The sequence below is a fragment of the Dipodomys merriami genome, unplaced genomic scaffold, assembly GCF_024711535.1.
Source record: "Dipodomys merriami isolate MVZ:Mamm:240054 unplaced genomic scaffold, mDipMer1.0.p SCAF_3, whole genome shotgun sequence".
In the NCBI taxonomy this organism is placed as follows: Eukaryota; Metazoa; Chordata; class Mammalia; order Rodentia; family Heteromyidae; genus Dipodomys; species Dipodomys merriami.
The window spans coordinates 45,603,498-45,624,427 of record NW_027204492.1 but is presented as its reverse complement, the minus strand read 5'-3'; positions in this window follow the sequence as shown (position 1 = coordinate 45,624,427).

The following is a 20,930-nucleotide window of genomic DNA, read 5'->3' as shown; positions in this document are numbered from 1 at the left end:
TGTCATTATGGTCAAACAACCTAGTTATCCTCTCCTTTGGTTGTTCTGTATGTTCTAGACTTTTAAAATTAGCTTTAGTTAAAAGGCTTCTTTTGGATCAAAGCTAACTTTACTTTTTGCTTTTCTGAATATTGAAACTTTGTATTTCAATGAATATTTTACCTCTATATTTCTAATATAAATACTATGAGTTCTGTAAAGAAGAATGTTATAAAAATATGCTTGTTGCCTACAGCCAGTATTGTACTTAATGGTGAAAAGTTTAAGCCCTTGCTTCTAAAATCAGGAATGAGACAAGGATGTCCACTATCTCCACTGCTCTTCAATATAGTATCAGAATTCCTAGTTAGAACAATAAAGCAAGAGGCAAAAAAAGGGGATCCAAATAGGGAATGAAGAAATAAAACTCACTCTCTTTGTGTATGACATGAACCTGTATTTAAAGAACCCCATAAACTACCCCCCCAAGTTATTGAAATGATGCAAAACTTTGGCAAATATCAGGGTGTAAATTTAATCCACAAAAAATCAGTATCCTTTTCCTGTGCTAATAATGAGACGGGAGAGGCTGAAATCAGGAATAGCCTCAAAAAATACCTAGAAATCAATTTAACCAAAGAATTGAAGGACCTCTACAATGAAACTTCAAAAATCTGAAAAAGGGAATGAAAGTAGATCTTAGGAAGTGGAAAAACCTCCCATGTTCCTGAATTGGGAGGATTAACATCCTTAAAATGGCAATATTGCCAAAGGTTATATATAAACTCAATGTCAATCAATAACCCCAACTTCGTTCTTTAATGAAAAAGAAGAGGCAATCCAAAAATTCACATAGAAAAGTAAAAGACCCCTAATTGCAAAAACAATACTTATCAGGAAAAAAAACGCTGGAGGAATATCAATATCAAACTTCAAACTTCAAATCATAGTAATAAAAACAGTTTATTATTGGCATAAGAACAGGACTGAGGACCAATGAAATAGAATTGAAGACCTAGAGATGAACCTGCAGACATATGGCCAGTTAATCTTATACAAGGGAGCCAAAAAAATAGGATAGAAGAAAGACATCCTCTTCAACAAATGGTGCTGGCAGAATTGGCTAAATATGTGTAGAAAATTAAAGTTAGATCCTTATCCTTATCACCATTCACAAGAATCCATTCCAAATGAATCAAAGACCTCGAGGTAAAAGCAGACATCTTAAAAATATTGCAGAAAGGAATAGAAGAAACAGTAGGGTTCCTTGGCACAGGTTAAAACTTTCTTAATAAAGACCTAGAAACATAACAACTCAAAGAAATGGGATTGCATTAAACTGTAGAGTTTCTGCATGGGAAAGGACATAGCTAGCAAGATACATAGAAAGCCCACAGACTGGGAAAAGATCTTCACTTGCCATACAACAGTCAAGGGCCTCATACCTAAAATATACCTACAGCATAAGAAATCAAATTCTCCAAAAGTAAACCTTCAAAGAAACAATCACCCTTGCCGGGCGCTGGTGGCTCACGCCTGTAATCCTAGCTACTCAGGAGGCTGAGATCTGAGGATCGCGGTTCAAAACCAGCCCGGGCAGGAGAGACCATGAGACTCCTATCTCCAATAAACCACCAGAAAACCGGAAGTGGTGCTGTAGCTCAAGTGGTAGAGCGCTCGCCTTGAGCTGAAGAGCTGAGGGACAGCGCCCAGGCCCAGAGTTCAAGTCCCACGACCGACCAAAAAAAAAAAAAAAAAGAAACAATCACCCCAACAAAAAGTGGGCTAAAGATTTAGGAGAAATTTCTCTGAAGAGGAAATATGAATGGCCAAAAGACATATGAAGAAATGCTCAACATTTCTGGCTATAAAATAAATGCACATCAATACAACACTGAGCAATCCCACCTTACTCCAGTTAGAATGGACATTTCAAGAAAACTAATAACAACAGATGCTGGTGGAGATGTGGCCCACTGTTGGTGGGAATGCAAACTTGTCCAACCACTCTGGAAAGCAGTATAGAGGTTTCTCAAAAGACTAAACATAGACCTTCTCTATGATCCAGTAACCCACTCCTAAAAATCTACCGAAACGACCACAAAATGGTACTATTAAAGCTACCATCACAACCATGTTCATTGCAGCATTATTTACCTTAGCTAAAATATGGAACCAACCCAGATGCTCCTGCTTCCATCAGAAAGAATGACATTGCCCCATTCGTAAGTAAATGGAACGACTTGGAAAAATTATACTAACTGAAGTAAGCTAGACCCAAAGAAAAGTAGAATGCATTATATCCCTCATTTGTAAGAACTATAATATGTCTATGATATTCTTAACAGCAGATCCCAATACTCCAATTGCTATGTGAACAGGATCCTATAAAATGAGGCATATCAACATGGACTCCATGGAAATAAGAGGTTATTACTGTGTCTTATATGTAGGCTATTTTCCCCTTTTTTTCTCGTTTCTCTTAATTTTCAGTACCATGAGTTTTGTAGGTAAGACTATTTGATATATGGAATGGAAAGGGAATCACAGAAGCGGCAGGACAAAGGATGAACCAATGCAACATTGATGCTCACTTGACACTGTGGGATAAGAACCTTACAAATTGGGAGGGATGAAATAGGGAAGGGTAAGTGGGAGATAATGAGGGATGGGTAACAATGATTAAAAAGAAATGTACACATCACCTTACTTATGTAGCTGTAATCCACCTGCTCATCACCATTTCAATAAATAAATAAAATTTTAAATATATGCTTATCTTAAACAAGTAGCTTTTTTGTATAACAAGTTTGTATAACAACTGGACTAGAATAATAATCACACATGTTCATAAGGACACATCAGAAGTGGAAATATAAGCTTACTAAATGGGGTATAAATATTAATATTTTATTTATTCCATATTCAATGTTAGGATTATTTCAATTGCAATATAATTGTCATTAATGAAAAAATTATTAGTGCGGCAGAAATATGTTAAAATAACTCCTCAATAGTAAAAAATTAAAAATATTCTAAGAACATACTGGAAAAATGAGAGAATGGAAATTGTTATTTCATTAATTTTTTAAAATATCAGTGATTAGACTCTGGTTTCTCTTCAGATCATATAAATCTTTTGCTTTTTAAATATCAGTTATTAAAATAAGGAAATTTAAAAATGTGAAAATATAGTACAAGAATAACCATATTAATGGGACAAAATAAACACAAGATATATAAAATTCATAAAGAGTAAATAATACATATGACATAATTAAAGTGCAATTAATTAAAGACCATTCTACTAGAATAATTATCCGTTCTGTGCTAAGAATAAAACACAAGTCCCTAATCTTATTCATCTATAAAATAAATGCCAGGAGAACAAAATAGATAATTATTAAGCAGTTGAAAAAAATATAAAAAATTATCAATATTAGTCATACTCCCTGTTTTAGGGAGAGGTAAGAGAATTTCTTTTTTTTTTAATTTAATTTAATTTTATTTGTGAACATGTTGTACAGATGAGTTATAATTACATGGGCAGGATAATGTGTACATTTCTTACCAAGCATTGCAGCCTTCTCCTTTGTTTACCCTTCACATCCCTTCCCAGCCTCCCCCCTCCTCCCCAATCCCAATCCTTCTCCTTCCCCCCTTCCCCCCCCCTGCACCGACGTTGTAAAGCTCGTTTTGGACATGACAACTTGTACTTCTCATTGTTGCAACAGGTCCACCTGTATCCTTAAACAACTGGTTTTTCCCCATCTCCTCCGCAAGTTATACTGACATCAAATATAGTGAAAGCAGGGGTTATACTGTGGGGGAGGGACATACAAAGCAACAAAGAGATAATCTTATACATGTGTTAGAAACACATGCATGAAAGTAAAACATTAAAATACATATCTAAGGGTTCATTTTCCTGACATCACATTATCTGACCTTTTCCACTTGACTCATACATCTACTAGATATTAGGTAAGAGAATTTCTGTCAGAAACAAGTCTTGGGAAATGCAAGATCCTATTTTTAAAATAACCTGAAACAGCAAAAAATGGTGCATGGCTTAAGTGGAAAACACGTATCTATCAATACAAGGCTCCGTTTTTGATACCCAGTATTATCAATGTTAAATAAAAAGATATTCAAAATGTGTATACATTTATATTATGAGTGGTATGAAATGGGAGTGTTTAGCAGATGTGACAATAAGTGCAGACTTACCAGTCCTTAAAGGGAGATAAATGTCTGCAGTGGAATTGTCTATGCTTGGATAATTTCTGACATCTGATTGAAAATCCTGGAGGTTGTTAATTCCATGATGATGCTAAAGGAAGTATATTGTAGACCTTCTGAGGAGGCGAATGCAGACTTCTAAGCAAATTAATTTTAATTTAACTTGACTTTTAAAGAAACTGTTCTGCTTATTTTCACTTTTAACTAGGAAACAAATCAAATATCTTCATGCCTTAAAGGTGCATTTTTGTGTTGAGAGGGTCAGAAGAAATCTCACAGTGTCTGAAGTAATAATTCCAAGGAATTCAAATTGATGTTTCTTAAATCTACCAATATGTTAAGAGGCTCAATGAAAATGATTTTTTAAACCCACAGTACTAGAGGGGGGACCAAGATGGCGACAGGGCAGTAGGGAAACGCCACAGCTCTCCCCAACCAAAAAGAGAGTTGGACTTCCAATGCTTAATCTCCCCAAGAGACTGACAACAACAAGAAGATGAACACTCAGAGAAAAACAGGAGGTGGAAAATAACAAAAAAGAGAGGAAAAGAAGAATTTCAGAACAGAGAAGAGCAAAGAACCCTCCCCAAACCTTCACTGGGAGCGCAGCAGCGTGCCAAGCCATGGCCAGCCGGCCCAGTGGGGGCTGCTGGAGTCCCAGAGACACAGGGGGCTGCCTGCAGATCACCCACACAGAAACCGCCTGAGGTACCGGTTTGCAGACCTGCTGATCACCACAAACAGAGAAAACTACCAACCGGGAGTTTCCACGAAGATCTGACCACCCACCCCTCACTCTCCATCCGAGCAGAGAGGCTCCATCCCTTCAAAGCCGCCTGGCACCGGCAGCACGACAAAGGGAGCTGTCTGCAGATAGCACAAAAGCCACCTGAGGTACCTGTGTCAGACCCACCTATTGCGACAACCCAGCAGGGGCTGCTGGGATCCCAGAGACACAAGGGGCGGTCTGCAGACAACCCATGCAGAAGCTGCCTTAGGTACCGATGTCAAACCCACTGATCACGACGACCCAACGGGGGCCGCTGGAGTCCCAAAGGCACAGGGGGCTGCCTGTAGATCACCCGCACAGAAGCCGCCTGAGCATGGACACTGTGGATCCGACAGCTCCGACAGAGGTAGAGACAGAAGAGAATCACACAGAGCCACCACCGCCCAGCCCAGCCTGCAACCACCCCAACTGAACTAGGATTGCAACAGCAACTGATGACCTACACCACACAGAAACAACTAGCTCCAGGGTGAGTACTCCACAGGGGACAGTGTATCCCTCAAGGGAGTCCAGAGCTGGAGGGAATCCCCAGACCCTGACCCAGACTCCCTACCCCAAACACCCGGACCACAGGACCCACTAAAACTGGGAACTATTCAAGAGCTCCACCAGCACGTGGAGCACACTCCGCTGGCCAGGCTAGAGCAAGAGCGCCCCTGGAAGGGAGCTTAAATGCCCAAGCCAGGAACAGTACCCCTGGGTCAAGACAACTAACAATAGAAGAAATTTGAACTGTGTGCCCCAGGCTGCATAACCTAGGTGGTATACACAGCAGCAAAGGCCCAACCGGCACCTTCCAGGTGAGGGCCGGAACCAGGCCTGGGGATCCGGCGCCTGAACAACACAACCAACTCTTCCCAACTGAAGTCAAAAGCTGAGCATATGCCTCAGCACAGGGGAGAAAAACAGGGAAGTGCACCCCCTGGGAAGCACGCCTGTGACAACAAAAGACCTGGAGGCTCAGGACAAGAGAAGCCCAAACCCCACCAAAACCCCACCCATATACTCTAGGCTGGGAATTGGGCAACACAGGCCGCCAGCACCTGATAGTAGGCAGGAGCTCAGGCTGATAAGGCAGCTCAGCAGTAGAGTGATAGTCTTGGATGCATGAGGCCCTGGATCAAATTCCTCAGCATCACAAAAGCAAAAAGAGTCAGAAGTGGTGCTGTGGCTCAAATGGTAGGGTGCCAGCCTTGAGCTGAAGAGCTGAGGGACAGCACCCAAACCTAGAGTTCAAGCCCACAACTAGCCCAAAACAAACAAACAAACAAACAAAAAAAAAACATCAGGAGCCCATAGCAGACTCCAGCACCTGGGAGAGTGCATCCAGAGCATCTGATCTTGACAAGAGCACCCATAGGAGCAAACAGGGGCAGTCTAGGCTGCTCAACCCTTCCAAAGGCAGGAATTGCCAGTGATCTGCAGCAGAGAGCCGAGAATCCTAAGTAGGTCAGACCAGCAGCTGGAGGTAGGCTCCCAACAGAACCCAGATCATGCACAGACTCTCTCTACCAATACAGAATCAGAAACCATCAAAGACAGACACACCAAAACAAAATTGAAGATTAGTCTCCTGAACCCCCATGCGAAAATCACAGAGAAAAATGACAAGGTTTATAACCACCCAGGATAGCAAGCTATCCTCAATAGCCAGCAGCCACTCAGGAGAGAGCCCCAGTGGGAGCAAAGCAGGAATGGAAGACAAAAGCTACATCCAAGGGTTGCTGGAGGCAATGACTCAAGAAATAAAGTGAGAAATAGATCAGTAATTGAAAGAGCACAAGGATGAACTATCAAAAGAGATACAGGATATCAATCAGGAGATGCATGCAAAAATAGAAGCTACACAAATCTCAGGAAGAAGTGAGACAAATTAGAGGTAATACATACTGGTCACACCTCATTAAGAGGTGAGATCAGTACTTTGAGAACCAACATCGAATCCATAAAGGACTCCATTTCCTCCATGCAAAGCACAATAGAAGCCACGGTGAACAGAGGGAACCATACAGAATGTAGAGTGTCAGATACAGAAGACAGAATACACCAACTGGACCAAAAAGTGACAGATATGGAAAAATCACTCAAATTAAGGAAAAGGGAAATTCAAGAGCAAGCAGAAAATGCCAAGAAATTTAACCTTCCTATAAGTGGAGTGGACGAAACTGAGGAATGTCAGAGCAAGGGAATGCAACACCTATTCAACAAGATAATCCGTGAAAATTTTCCCCACCTCAAAAAAGAACATCTTACCTACATAACAGAAGCATATAGAACACCCAACAAGCAAGATCCCAGGAGAAACACTTCTAGACACATTATAGTAAAAATGATAGATTTGAATAATAAGGAAACAATCTTGCATGCAGCAAAAATGAAGAAGGAGCTATACTACAATGGGAAAAAATTAGAATCACTGCAGATCACTCCACACAAACACTGAATGAAAGAAAGGCCTGGGAATGTACCATACGAGCCCTGAGAGCCAATAACTGCCAAACCAGACTGATATACCCGGCAAAACGAGAATTCACATTCGATGGAGAACTGAAAAATTTTAATAGCAAAGAAAAATTAAATGAATACATAAACATTAAGCCAGCATTACAAAGAATACTAAGGGAGGGGGCGACACAACCTGAAGAAAGCAATCAGGAACTGGGACCTGCACCCAGACAGGAATTAATCAAAGTCTAACTGAGCAAGCACAGGAGGAAAGGAAAGAAGGAAAACTTAGGAAAACAGGGAATGACAGGGACAACAATGCATCTCTCTATACTTTCTCTTAATATTAATAGGCTTAATTCACCAATCAAAGAAAAAGAACTGCAGACTGGATCAGAAAACATGACCCTTTCATCTGTTGCCTTCAGGAGACTCAGCTTTCAGCCAAACATACAAACAAATTCCGAGTAAAGGGTTGGAAAAGGATCTACCAATCAAATGCCCCCAGTAAGAAAGCAGGTGTAGCTATCCTGATATCTGACAAAATAAACTTTTCATTAAAATCATTACAAAAAGACAAGGACAGACGCTACATATTAATAAAGGGAACAATCCAAGAGGAGGATATTACCATCATCAACTTATGTTCCCCAAATATAGTTGCACCCAGATATGTTAAACAAATGTTCTCAAACTTACAAAATAAAATAGATCCCACTACGATAACACTAGGAGACTTTAACACACCACTCTCACCAAAGGACAGTTCTACCAACCAGAGGATTGGCAAAGAAGATACCGAATTAAGTGAGGCCATACTTCAAGCAGAATTCACTGACATCTACCAAGTATTTGACCCTCAAACAACACAGTACACATTCTTCTCAGCAGCTCATGGAACTTTCTCCAAAATAGACCATATCATAGTTCATGCAAGGAACTTAAGCAAATACAAAGGGATCGACATAATCCCCTGTATCCTATCTGAACACAGTGGAATCAAGCTAGTTCTCAATAACAAAGCATACCGCAGAAATTTCTCTAATACATGGAAATTGAACAGCACACTCCTTAGCAATGCCTGGGTAATGGAACAGATCAGAGAAGAAATAAAACATTTCCTACAACTCAATGAAAATGAAAACACCTCACAAAGAAACTTGTGGGACACAACAAAAGCAGTCCTGAGGGGCAAATTTATTGCCCTCAGTGCCCACATCAAGAGAATGGAGACAGACCAAGTAAATAATCTCATGCTGCAATTAAAACAGCTAGAAAAACAGAAAAAACAGAACCTAAAGTTACTAGACGGAGCCAGATAACCAAATTAAGAGCAGAGATTAAACAATTAGAAAATCATAAAATTATAGCTAAAATAAAACAAACAAAAAGCTAGATCTTTGAAAAAATAAACACAATTGATGGCCCGTTGGCAAGATTAATTTAAAAAAGAAGAGAGGAAACCCATCTTAAAAGGATTTGGTATGCCACGGGAAAAATCACAACACGTACCCAAGATATCCAAACAATCCTAACAGACTACTTTCAAAAGTTATACTCTCTAAAGGAAGAAAACCTGGCAGAAATGGATGCATTTTTAGAGAAATACAAGTTGCCCAAACTGAGCAAAGAAGAAGTAAACCAATTAAATAAGCCAATAACCTACAACAAGATACAGGAAGCTATCATAAGTCTTCCAACAAAAAAAAAGCCCAGGACCAGATGGATACACAGCAGAATTCTATAAGACCTTTAAAGAAGAACTAATACCCGTACTCCTCAAGCTCTTCAGAGAAACAGAGAAGGAGGGAGCTATTCCAAACTCATTCTACGAAGCCAATATCACCCTCATTCCCAAACCAGGCAAAGACCCAACCAAAAAGGAGAATTACAGGCCAATTTCCTTGATGAACACAGATGCAAAGATCATTAACAAGATCCTACTAACATAATCCAGAAACACATAAAAAAAATCATACAGTATGACCAGGTAGGTTTCATCCCAGAGATGCAGGGATGGTTTAACATACATCAGTCAATAAATGCAATCCAACATATAAACAGAGCCAAGGTCAAGAATCACATGATTATTGCCACAGATGCAGAAAAGGCCTTTGATAAAATTCAACATTCATTCATGCTAAAAGCTGTGCAGAAAATAGGAATAGAAGGAACATTTCTAAAAATAATAAAAGCCATTTATGACAGACCAATAACCAATTTTATACTTAATGGGGAAAAGCTACAACCAATTCTCCTAAAATCAGGAACAAGGCAAGGATGCCCGTTGTCTCCACTCCTCTTCAATATAGTCCTGGAACCCTTAGCCAGGGCAATGAGGCAAGAAAAAAGACATTAAAGGGATCCCCATAGGGAAAGAAGAAGTTAAACTATCCCTTTTTGCAGACGACATGATACTATACCTTCACGATCCCCAAAACTCCCTCCCCAATCTCTTAGAAATCATAAATCACTTCTGCAAAATAGCAGGATACAAAATAAACCCACAAAAATCAGTTGCCTGCCTGTACACTGACAATGTACAAGAAGAGAGGTAAATAAAAGGAGCAACCACATTCACAATAACCTCGCAAAAAATAAAATATTTAGCAATTAACCTAACCAAAGATGAAAAAGAACTATTTAATGAAAACTATAAGAAGTTAAAGAAAGAAATTGTAGAAGACACTAGGAAATGGAAAGACCTCCCATGCCCTTGGATAGGCCAACTTAATATAGTAAAGATGGTAATACTTACAAAATTAATATACAAATTCAATGCAATTCCTATTAAAATCCCAATGATGTACATCACTGAAATACAGAAAACAGTCCAAAAATTCATATGGAACAACAAAAGACCTAGAATAGCCGAAACAATTCTAGGGGATAAAGACAATATGGGAGGGATATCCATGCCGAACTTCAAACTCTACTACAGAGTTATAATAACAAAGAAATCATGGTACTGGCACAAAAACAGAGCCGAAGACCAGTGGAAGAGAATAGAAGATCCAGAAATAAATCCACAGGCCTACAGCTAGCTGATATTCGACAAAGGAGCCAAAGACATACAATGGAAGAAACACAGCCTCTTCAACCACTGGTGCTGGGAAAACTGGGTGGCCACATGCAGAAAATTAAAAGTGGACCCCAGCCTATCACCATGCGCCAACATCAACTCAAAATGCATTAAAGACCTTAACATTAAACCTGAATCTCTGAACCTACTGCAAAACAGAGCAGGAGAGACACTTGAACTAATAGGCACAGGAAGGAACTTCCTGAACAGAGTCCGAGGGTCACAACAAATTGTAGAGAACTCGACAAATGGGACTACCTTAAAATAAAAAGCTTCTGCAAAGCTAAATCTATCGCAACCAAGCTAGAAAGACAACAAACTAATCGGGAAAACATATTTACCAGCAATATATCAGACAAGGGGTTAACATACTGTATATACAGGGAATTCAAGAAACTAATCCCAATGATGTATGTCATGCCCTAAATCAAACAACTATCAACCAAGAATACTGTACCCAGCTAAACTCTCCTTCATAACTGAAGGCCAAATTAAAAACCTTCCATAGCAAAGAAAAATTGAAAAAATACATCTGCACCAAATCAGCCCTACACAAGATTTTTAAGATGTCCTACACATAGAAAACCAACAAGACCACAATAAAGGCCAAGAAACTGCACCCAAACTGAAATCCAAGAACAATAGGATGAACCTAGTTTTCACAGCCCCCAAGAAAGTGGATAACATGCCAGGAACTCCCAAAAACCTCTCAGTCCTATCTATCAACATTAACGGACTTAACTCTGCAATTAAGCGGCATAGACCGTCTAGTTGGATTAAAAAACAAGATCCTTCTATATGCTGCCTTCAAGAGTCACATGATGCCGGTAAAAACAAACACATTTTCAATGTAAAAGGCTGGAGCAAAATCTACCAAGCAAACGGCCCCTATAAACAGGCGGGAGTTGCAATACTAATATCAGATAAAATAGACTTCAAATTAAAATTCATGAGAAGAGATAAAGAAGGCTGCTATATACTAATTAAGGGATCTCTCCTTCAGGAGGATATCACAATTCTAAATATCTATTCACCAAACAATGGAGCACCCAAATTTATCCAAGAAACACTACATACCCTCAAATCCCACATAGATCCAAAGACATTAATTGTTGGGGATTTTAACACACCATTCTCCCCACTACATAGACAACTCAGCAAAAACTAAACAGAGGAAATGCAGATCTAAACAGCTGAATAGATCAACTAGATTTAACAAACATCTACTGAACATTTCACCCAACAGCATCAGAATACCCGTTTTTCTCAGGGGCACCTGGAACATTTTCTAAAATAGGGCACATTTTAGGCCACAAAGCAAACTTGTCCAAATTCAGAAACATTGAAGTTATATCTTGCATTCTCTCTGACCACAAGGGAATATAATTAAAACTCAACACCAAAAGCCACCAAAGAAAGTGCGGTAACACATGGAGGCTGAACAACACACTGCTGAATCGCCACAAGTGGGTCATGGAAGAGATTAGAAAAGAAATTCACATGTTCATGCTATGCAACAAAAATGAGAACACAAATTACCAGGTCCTCTGGGAGACAGCAAAGGCAGTACTCAGAGACAAGTTTATAGATCTGAGCTCCTACATCCACAAATTGGAGAGATCTGAAACCAACAATTTAATGATGCATCTAAAACTCCTGGGAAAAGAGCAGCAAGATAAACCCCAATCCAGTAGACGGAAAGAAATAACTAAAATTAAATCAGAATTAAATGAACTAGAATCCAAAAAACCTATAGAAAGAATCAACAAAACAAAGAGTTGTTTCATCGAAAAAATTAACAAAATTGACAGACCCTTAGCAAATCTTATCAGAAAAAGAAGAGAACACACCCAAATTAATAAACTCAGAGACGAGAATGGAAACATCACCACGGAAACAACCAAGATTCAGAACATTATAAGGGAATACTTTTCAAAACTTTATGCTAATAAGTTTGAGAAGTTGATAGAAATGTTCCTTTTCCTAGCAAATATTGACATGCCAAAACTAAGCCAAGATTTGTTAAACCATCTTAACAGGTCCATATCAAGCATTGAAATAGAAACAGCAGTAAGAGACCTCCCAGCTAAGAAAAGTCCAGGACCAGATGGTTTTAGAGCAGAATTATACAAGGCCTCAAAGCAGAGCTCACACCAATACTCCTCCAACTCTTCAATGAAATTGAAAGAGAAAGTACTCTACTGAACTCATTCTATGAAGCCATAATAACCCTCATCCCAAAACCAGGCAGGGACTCATCAAAGAAAGAGAAATATAGACCCATTTCTTTGATGAACATTGATGCAAAACTTCTCAACAAAATTTTGGCCAATCAACTTCAACAATTCTTCCAAAAAATCATACACCACGTTCAAACAGGATTAATTTCAGAGATCAAAGCTGGTTCAATATACTCAAAATAATTAATATTATTTATCACATCAACAGGAGCAAGGATAAGAACCACATGGTTATCTCAATAGATGCAGAAAAAGCATTTGACAAGATCCACCACCGCTTTATGATGAAGGTTTTGGAAAAATTAGGAATCCATGGAACATTCCTCAATACAATAAAGGCTATATATGACAAACCTACAGCCAGCATTATACTTAATGGTGAAAAATTAAAGCCATGTCCTCTTAACTCAGGAACAAGACAAGGTTGTCTACTCTCTCCACTTCTCTTCAATCTAGTACTAGAATGCCTAACTACAGCAATAAGACAAGATGAAGACATAAAGGGGATCCAAATAGGGAAAGAAGAAGCAAAACTCTCCCTCTTTGCAGATGACATGATCTTGTATTTAAAGAATCCCATAGACTCCACTCCCAAATTACTCAAGCTGATTCAAAATTTTGGCAAAGTAGCAGGGTATAAAATTAACCCCCCAAAATCAATGGCTTTTCTGTATGCCAACAATGAGAAAAATGTGGCTGAAATTAGGAAAGCATCTCCATTTGTAATAGCCCCACAAAAAATAAAATACCTAGGAATTAACCAAAGAAGTGAAGGACCTCTATGATGAAAAATTTAAAAACTTGAACAAGGAAATCAAAACAGAACTTAGAAAATGGCAAAAAACTCCCATGCTCCAGGATTGGAAAGATTAGCATCGTGAAAATGGCAATACTTCCCAAGGCTATCTACAAATTCAATGCGATACCTATCAAAATTCCAACCTCATTATTCATGGAAATAGAAGAGGCAATCCAAAAATTCAAATGGAACAATAAAAGACTCCGAATAGCAAAATAGCTCCTCAACGGAAAGAACACTGCTGGAGGAATATCAATACCAAATTTCAAACTCTACTATAAAGCCATAGTAATCAACACAGCTTGGTACTGGCATAAGAACAGCCCTCAGGACCAATGGAGTGGAACTGAAAACCCAGAAATGAACCTATAGACCTATAGCCATCTAATCTTAGATAAGCGAGCTAAAAAAATAGAATGGAAGAACGACAGCCTCTTCAGTAAATGGTGCTGGCAAAATTGGTTAACTACTTGTAGAAAACTGAAGCTAGATCTTTGTATATCACCCTGCACCAGAATCAACTCCAAATGGACCAAGACCTCACAATCAAAGCAGACACTCTGAAAACATTACAGGATGGAATAGGAGAAACCCTAGGTCTCCTTGGCCTAGGCTGAAATTTTCTTAATAGAGATCCGGAAACACAACAAATCAAAGAAAGATTGGACAAATGGTATTGTGTGAATTTGCAGAGGTTCTGCATGGCAAAGGACATAGCTAGCAAGATCAACAGAAAGCCCACGGATTGGGAGAAGATCTTCACTAGCCATACAACTGACAAGGGTCTCATCTAAAATATACTTGGAACTCAAAAAATTAAATCTCCCAACAACAAATCCTCAAAAAAATAACAGCCCAGTAAATAAGTGGGCTAAAGAATTAAAGAGAAACTTCTCTGAAGAAGAAAGAACGATGGCCAATAGACACATGAGGAAACGCTCAACCTCCCTAGCCATAAAAGAAATGCAAATCAAAACAACATTGTCATACCACCTCACCCCAGTTAGAATGGTAAAAATCAAGAACTCTAGCAACAACAGATGCTGGAGGGGATATGGACAGAAAGGAAACTTACTTCATTGTTGGTGGGAGTGTAAACTTGTTCAACCACTTTGGAAAGCATTATGTTGGTTCCTCAAAAGACTTCACATAGAGCTCCCCTATGACCCAGCAATCCCACTTTTGGGCATTTACCCAAATGTTTACAAAGAAGACCACACTAAAGCTACCAGCACAACTATGTTCACTGCAGCATTATTTACCATAGGTAAGATATGGAACCAACCCAGATGCTCCTCAGTAGATGAATGGATCAAGAAAATGTGGTATATATACACCATGGATTTCTATGCCTCCATCAGAAAGAATGACATTGGCCCATTTGTTATGAAATGGAAAGACTTGGAAAAAATTATATTAAGTGAAGTAAGCCAAGCCCCCCAAAAAAACATAGGTCCCATGGTTTCCCTTTTTTGCAATATCTAGTATATGTACGAGTCAAGCAGAAAAGGTCAGATAATGTGGTTAGGAAAATGAAATCTTAGATATGCATTTAAATGTTTTTTTCCATGCATTTGTTTCTAACACATTTATAAGATTAGTTATTTGTTCCTTTGTATGTCCCTCCTGCACAGTATAACCCCTGCTTTCACTATATTTGATGTCAGTATAATCTGTGGAGGAGAAGGGGAAAAACTAGTCATTTAAGGATACAGGTGGACCCGTTGCAACTATGAGAAATACAAGTTGTCATGTCGAAAACGAACTTTACAACTTTGGTGGGGGGGGGAAGATTAGTTGGAGGGGGATGGGGAGAGGCTGGGAAGGATATGAAGGGTAAACAAAAGAGGAGGCTGCAATGCTTGATAAGAAATGTACTCATGGGCTGGGAAGGTGGCTCAGTGGTAAAGCGCTTGCCGCGCATGCCTGAGGCCCTGGGTTCGATTCCTCAGCACCACATAAGCAAAAAAGAAAAAAGCCGGAAGTGGCACTGTGGCTCAAGTGGTAGAGCGCTAGCCTTGAGCTGAAGAGCTGAGTGACAGCGCCCAGGCCCAGAGTTCAGGCCCCACAACCGGACCCAAAAGAAAAAAAAAGAAAAGAAAAGAAATGTACTCATTATCTAGCCCATATAATTGTAACCCCTCTGTACAGTATGTTCACAAAAATAAATAAATAAATAAAAATAAAGAAACTAATTCCTCCCAAACCTAACAAACCAATTACTAAATGGGCAAGGGAACTAAAGAGGGAGTTCTCAGATGAAGAAAAAAAATGGCAAAGTAACACATGAGGAAATGTTCAAACTGTTGGTGAAGATAATGCAAATAAAGACAACCCTAAGATACCACCTTACCCCAGTCAGAATGTCCCACATCCACACATCAGCCAACGACAAATGCTGGAGGGGATGTGAAGAATGAGGAACCCTATTACACTGCTGGTGGGAATGTACACTTATACAACCACTTTGGAAAGCATTCTGGAGGGTTCTTAGAAAGCTAAAGATTGACCTCCCTTACGACCCAGTCATACCACTTCTAGGCATCTACCCTGAACAACAGGAACCAATATACAAGGATACGTGCACCTCCATGTTTGTTGCAGCACCTTTCACAATAGCTAGGATATGGAAACAACCCAGATGCCCCACCACAGATGAATGGATCCAAAAATTGTGGTATCTATACACAATGGAATATTATGCAGCCATTAGAAATGACAAAATAATGGCATTTGCACAGTAAATGGATGGAGCTAGAAGGAATCATGTTGAGCGAGGTAAGCCAAGAGCAAAGAGACAAACGGTACATGGTCTCTCTGATAAGTGGATGCTAAATCCAAAATGTTAGGTGATACGACAAAACTAACAGGACTTAAGAAACAAAGAACTCCCACTCATCTGGTCGAACTAAATATCCCCATGCTGCTGATCACATGTATGGTGTATATGTGTACACCGTTATATGTTATAGACTGTGATAGACAATTTGCTCCAGGAAAGTTAGAATAAACTTGTGACTTTAAATGAGCATCATTATTCCACAATACTGTGAAATTTGGGAAATTATGTAATCACTTAATCACAATTAAATAAAAAAAGAACCTCTGGGAAGGTAGGGAGGGAAGGGATGGTAGGGGGAAAACAATGGAGGGGGTAACAAAGCTCAATAGGAAGTGTACTCATTACCTTGCTCATGTATCTGTAACCCTCTGTATAGTATCTTTACAATAAAAAAAAAAAACATTAGAAAGTATCTTTTCAAATCAGCACGGTAAACATAGCCCCTTCAATAAAATATATTGTTTGATTGTAGATAACTCTTTTGCAACAAAAATTAGAGACGTCTCTCATAGCACAAATAGAAACAATTTAAAGCTATAATAAGCTCTAATAAGCAATTCAATATCTGAAAATATTTTCATAGTTTAATATCTACAGAAAGTACTTTTGAAACAGAATATTGACTGAAGGTACTATGAACTATACAACTTGGGGAGGGACAGGGGGGGAAACCTGGGAGAAATGGAGAGAAGTGGTGACATTGTTTAAAAGGAGATGTACTCATTACCTACTTAAGTGTTATTCATCTGTATATCACTTTTACAATACCAATGAAAAAATCTAAAAACTCTGAAATTTAGAAATATTTGAACTGGTGATTCTACAAAATATTAAACATCTAGAATCTGAAAGAAATTATATAATTGAAAGAATTGTATCAAGACAACATTTTTTCTGTTATATTTAATGGAAAGAGATTTGAATTTCAGAACAGGGAAAGTACTATACATATGTAACTTAGGGAAGAAGACTAACAATGAAGCAGAAATTAGCGTATGGAGGGTATCAACAAACAATTTACCATAAAGATGTACAAAGTTTCTCTGTCTGTCTGCTGCCCCTCTGTCTGTCTGTCTGTCTCTCTTTCTCTCATGTATATATGTATATACCTGGAAAGACACTTACCTCATTACCATTACATTAGTGCAAATGAAAAAAAATTATAACATGTTTTTCCCATCAGAGGCTGACATGTGACTTAGACAGATACAATGAGGATGTTGAATAGTCTAGCATTTATTTAAACTTTAAAATGGCATACTTTTCGAACCAAGAATTCCATTTATAGGATAATGTCGTAGGTAGATAAGTATTTGAGTATATTTGTAAAGAGCCATTTCTACATATTTTTATTGCATCAATGTTTATATGGGAGACAAATGATGACAAGTCTAAAAGTCTATGATTTTGGACAATGTTAAATATGGTTGTGTGCATTCATGTTACAGATAATAGAAAAATACAATTGTTTACTGAGAAAAATGAGCTGGTTCTCTGTGTACTCTCATAGATGATTTCTTTTTTCCTATTTATTTATGTATTTATTTATTTATTATAAAAGTGTTAGAGGGGTGACTCACATAGATGATTTATAAGACATTACTAAGGAACAAATCTATTGGGAGACTATTGTGTCAGGTATGATCATATAGCCATACTTATTTGCAGTAATATGCTTCTTTAGGGGATGTGTTGAGAGTGTATATTTGACAAGTGAGTAGCATTGACATTGAGAACTAAGGGGTATAAATTAGAATTTTTGTCAGTGCTCTGTAGTACTCAACACATTTATTTCTTCATTATTTACATGATTTATGAAAAACTTTAAATTTAAAAGTTATTATGTATCAATTTTCTTCATTTCCTACTTATTTCAAAGAAGAGCTCTTTCATTAAGGATTTATATGCAATGCAAGTTTACTAAGAGGATTTAGTTCTCTATTTACTGGATTTTTTTCAATGTTTAATCCTACTAATTTGTCTGCTACTTGCTATGGCATAAATATAACTACTTTCTTTGACCTCATTTTACTTGGCAAAAATCTCTAAAAGTTGACTTTTATCTCTGTTAGAAAGTGCCAGAAAAAAAAGCAAAAGAAAATGTAAAGGAACTGTATACAGCATCAGCCCCATATTTTTCTAACATTATTGATTGTCCTTTTTTATTGTTGTACTAAACTTCTTAGGAAATACTGATAAAACAGTATGAGTTTAAACAATGTTAATTGATTACAGCTTACTTGTATCTACTATATCCTTTTCCAATAAGTTTCTGCCAATAAAGTTTTATTTATTATGATTTGAATATTTTGACTTTCTCTTTCTGCCTTAATATATCAACTGCTCATAATTGCATTTTATTTTCTGGGGAGTGTTTCAATTCTAACATTATGACAATTTTGTCTTAATCAATTGTGACGTTTCTTAATATATCTTGATGAATTCTAACACACCAGGTTATTTGTATATACACCATACTTGTAACTAATTTGGTAACATAAGCATTAAGCTTTGTGGTTCAGGTGCATTTTTTCCCTTTATGTCTCTTACGGGTGTGTTTTTTCTCCATAAACGTCAATATTAGGTTTAACTTTCATATTGATCAAGGATTGTCATTTCACAGGTAAATGTTTTCATCCTTTTTACTATTGACATTCTCATTTGTCACAAACTTGAAATGAATCTTCTTAACAAATCTTTATTTATTTTGTACCCTGATCAGCAAAACTTATATTCACCTTATACACACTCTGGAAAACATGTCAGTGGAAATATTAGAAGTACATTTAATCAGTAGCAAAAGGAACTCGACTGAATCACGAAATTTAAAAAAGTAGGTATTGATATAAACATATAAGTAAAGACTACTTTTATTTTTATACATATTTTATTGTAAATACTCTAGAGAGGGGTTACAGTTACATGAGTAGGGTAATGAGTACATTTCCTATCGAGCATTGTTACTTCCTCCTTTGTATTTCCCCTCCTCTCCCTTCCTTCATGTGTCTATTGGCCATTCTTACTTCCTCTTCAAAGAAGTCTCTCTTTAAGTCTTTATTAATCAGGCAGTTGTTGCTTTGAGAATTTGTTATTGAGGTATTTAGATTTTTTGAATTTTAAGTATATTTTAGACATGAGACCCTTGTCTATTATATAACTAGTGAAGATCTTCTCCCAGTCCATGGGATTTCTTTTTTTTTTTTTTTTTTTTTTTGGTCGGCCGTGGGGCTTGAACTCTGGGCCTGGGCGCTGTCTCTCAGCTCTTCAGCTCAAGGCGAGCGCTCTACCACTTGAGCTACAGCGCCACTTCCGGTTTTCTGGTGGTTTTATTGGAGATAGTAGTCTCACGGTCTCTCCTGCCCGGGCTGGCTGGCTTTGAACCGCGATCCTCAGGTCTCAGCCTCCTGAGTAGCTAGGATTACAGGCATGAGCCACCAGCGCCCGGTGTCCGTGGGATTTCTATTGATCTTGCTAACTATGTCCTTTCCTTTGCCATGCATATGCTATGCAATTTTATGCAATCCCATTTGTCCAACCTTTCTTTGATTTGTTGTGATTCTGGGTCTCTATTAAGAGACCTATGCCAAGGAGCCCTACAGTTTCTCCTATTTATTCCTGTAATGTTTTCAAGGTGTCTGCTTTTATTTCAGGTCTTTGGTCCATCTGGAGTCAATTCTGGTGCAGGAATAAAATTGACAGACCCTTAGCAAATCTTATCCAAAAAAAAAAAAAAAGAGTACACACCCAAATTAACACACTCAGAGATGAGAATGGAAATGTCACTACAGAAAGAAGGATTCAGAATAAAATAAGGGGAAACCTCTCAAAACTTTATGCTAATAAGTTGAGAATCTGAAAGATAAGGATGAATTTCTAGAAAATATTGACGTGCCCAAACTAAACCAAGATGATTAAAACCAACTTAACAGCCTCATATCAAGCATCGAAATAGAAACAGCAATAAAAGACCTCCCACCCAAAAAAAAGCCCAGAACCCGATGGATTAACAGCTGAATTTTACAAGGCCTTATAAGCAGAACTCACACCAAGACTCCTCCAACTCTTCCATGAAATTGAAATAAAAAAATCACTATGCAACTCTTTCTATGAAACAAGCATAACCCTCATCCCAACACCAGGCAGGTACTAATTGAAGAAAGAAAACTATAGACCTATTTCTTTGATGAACATCGATGTAAAACTACCAACAAAATATTGGCAAATCAATTTCAACAATTCATAAAAAAATAATTTGAGGGATGCAAAGCTGGTTCAATATACCCAAATCAAATAATATAATTCATCACATCAAGAGCAAGGATAAGAACCACATGATTATCTCAATTGATGCAGAAAAAGCATTTGACAAGATCCAACACCCCTTTATGGTGAAAGCTCTGGAAAAACTAAGAATCCACGGAATATTCCTCAATACGATAAAGACAGTGTATGACAAAACTACAGCCAGAAGTATACTTAATGGCAAAAAGTTAAATCTATTTCCTACAAAT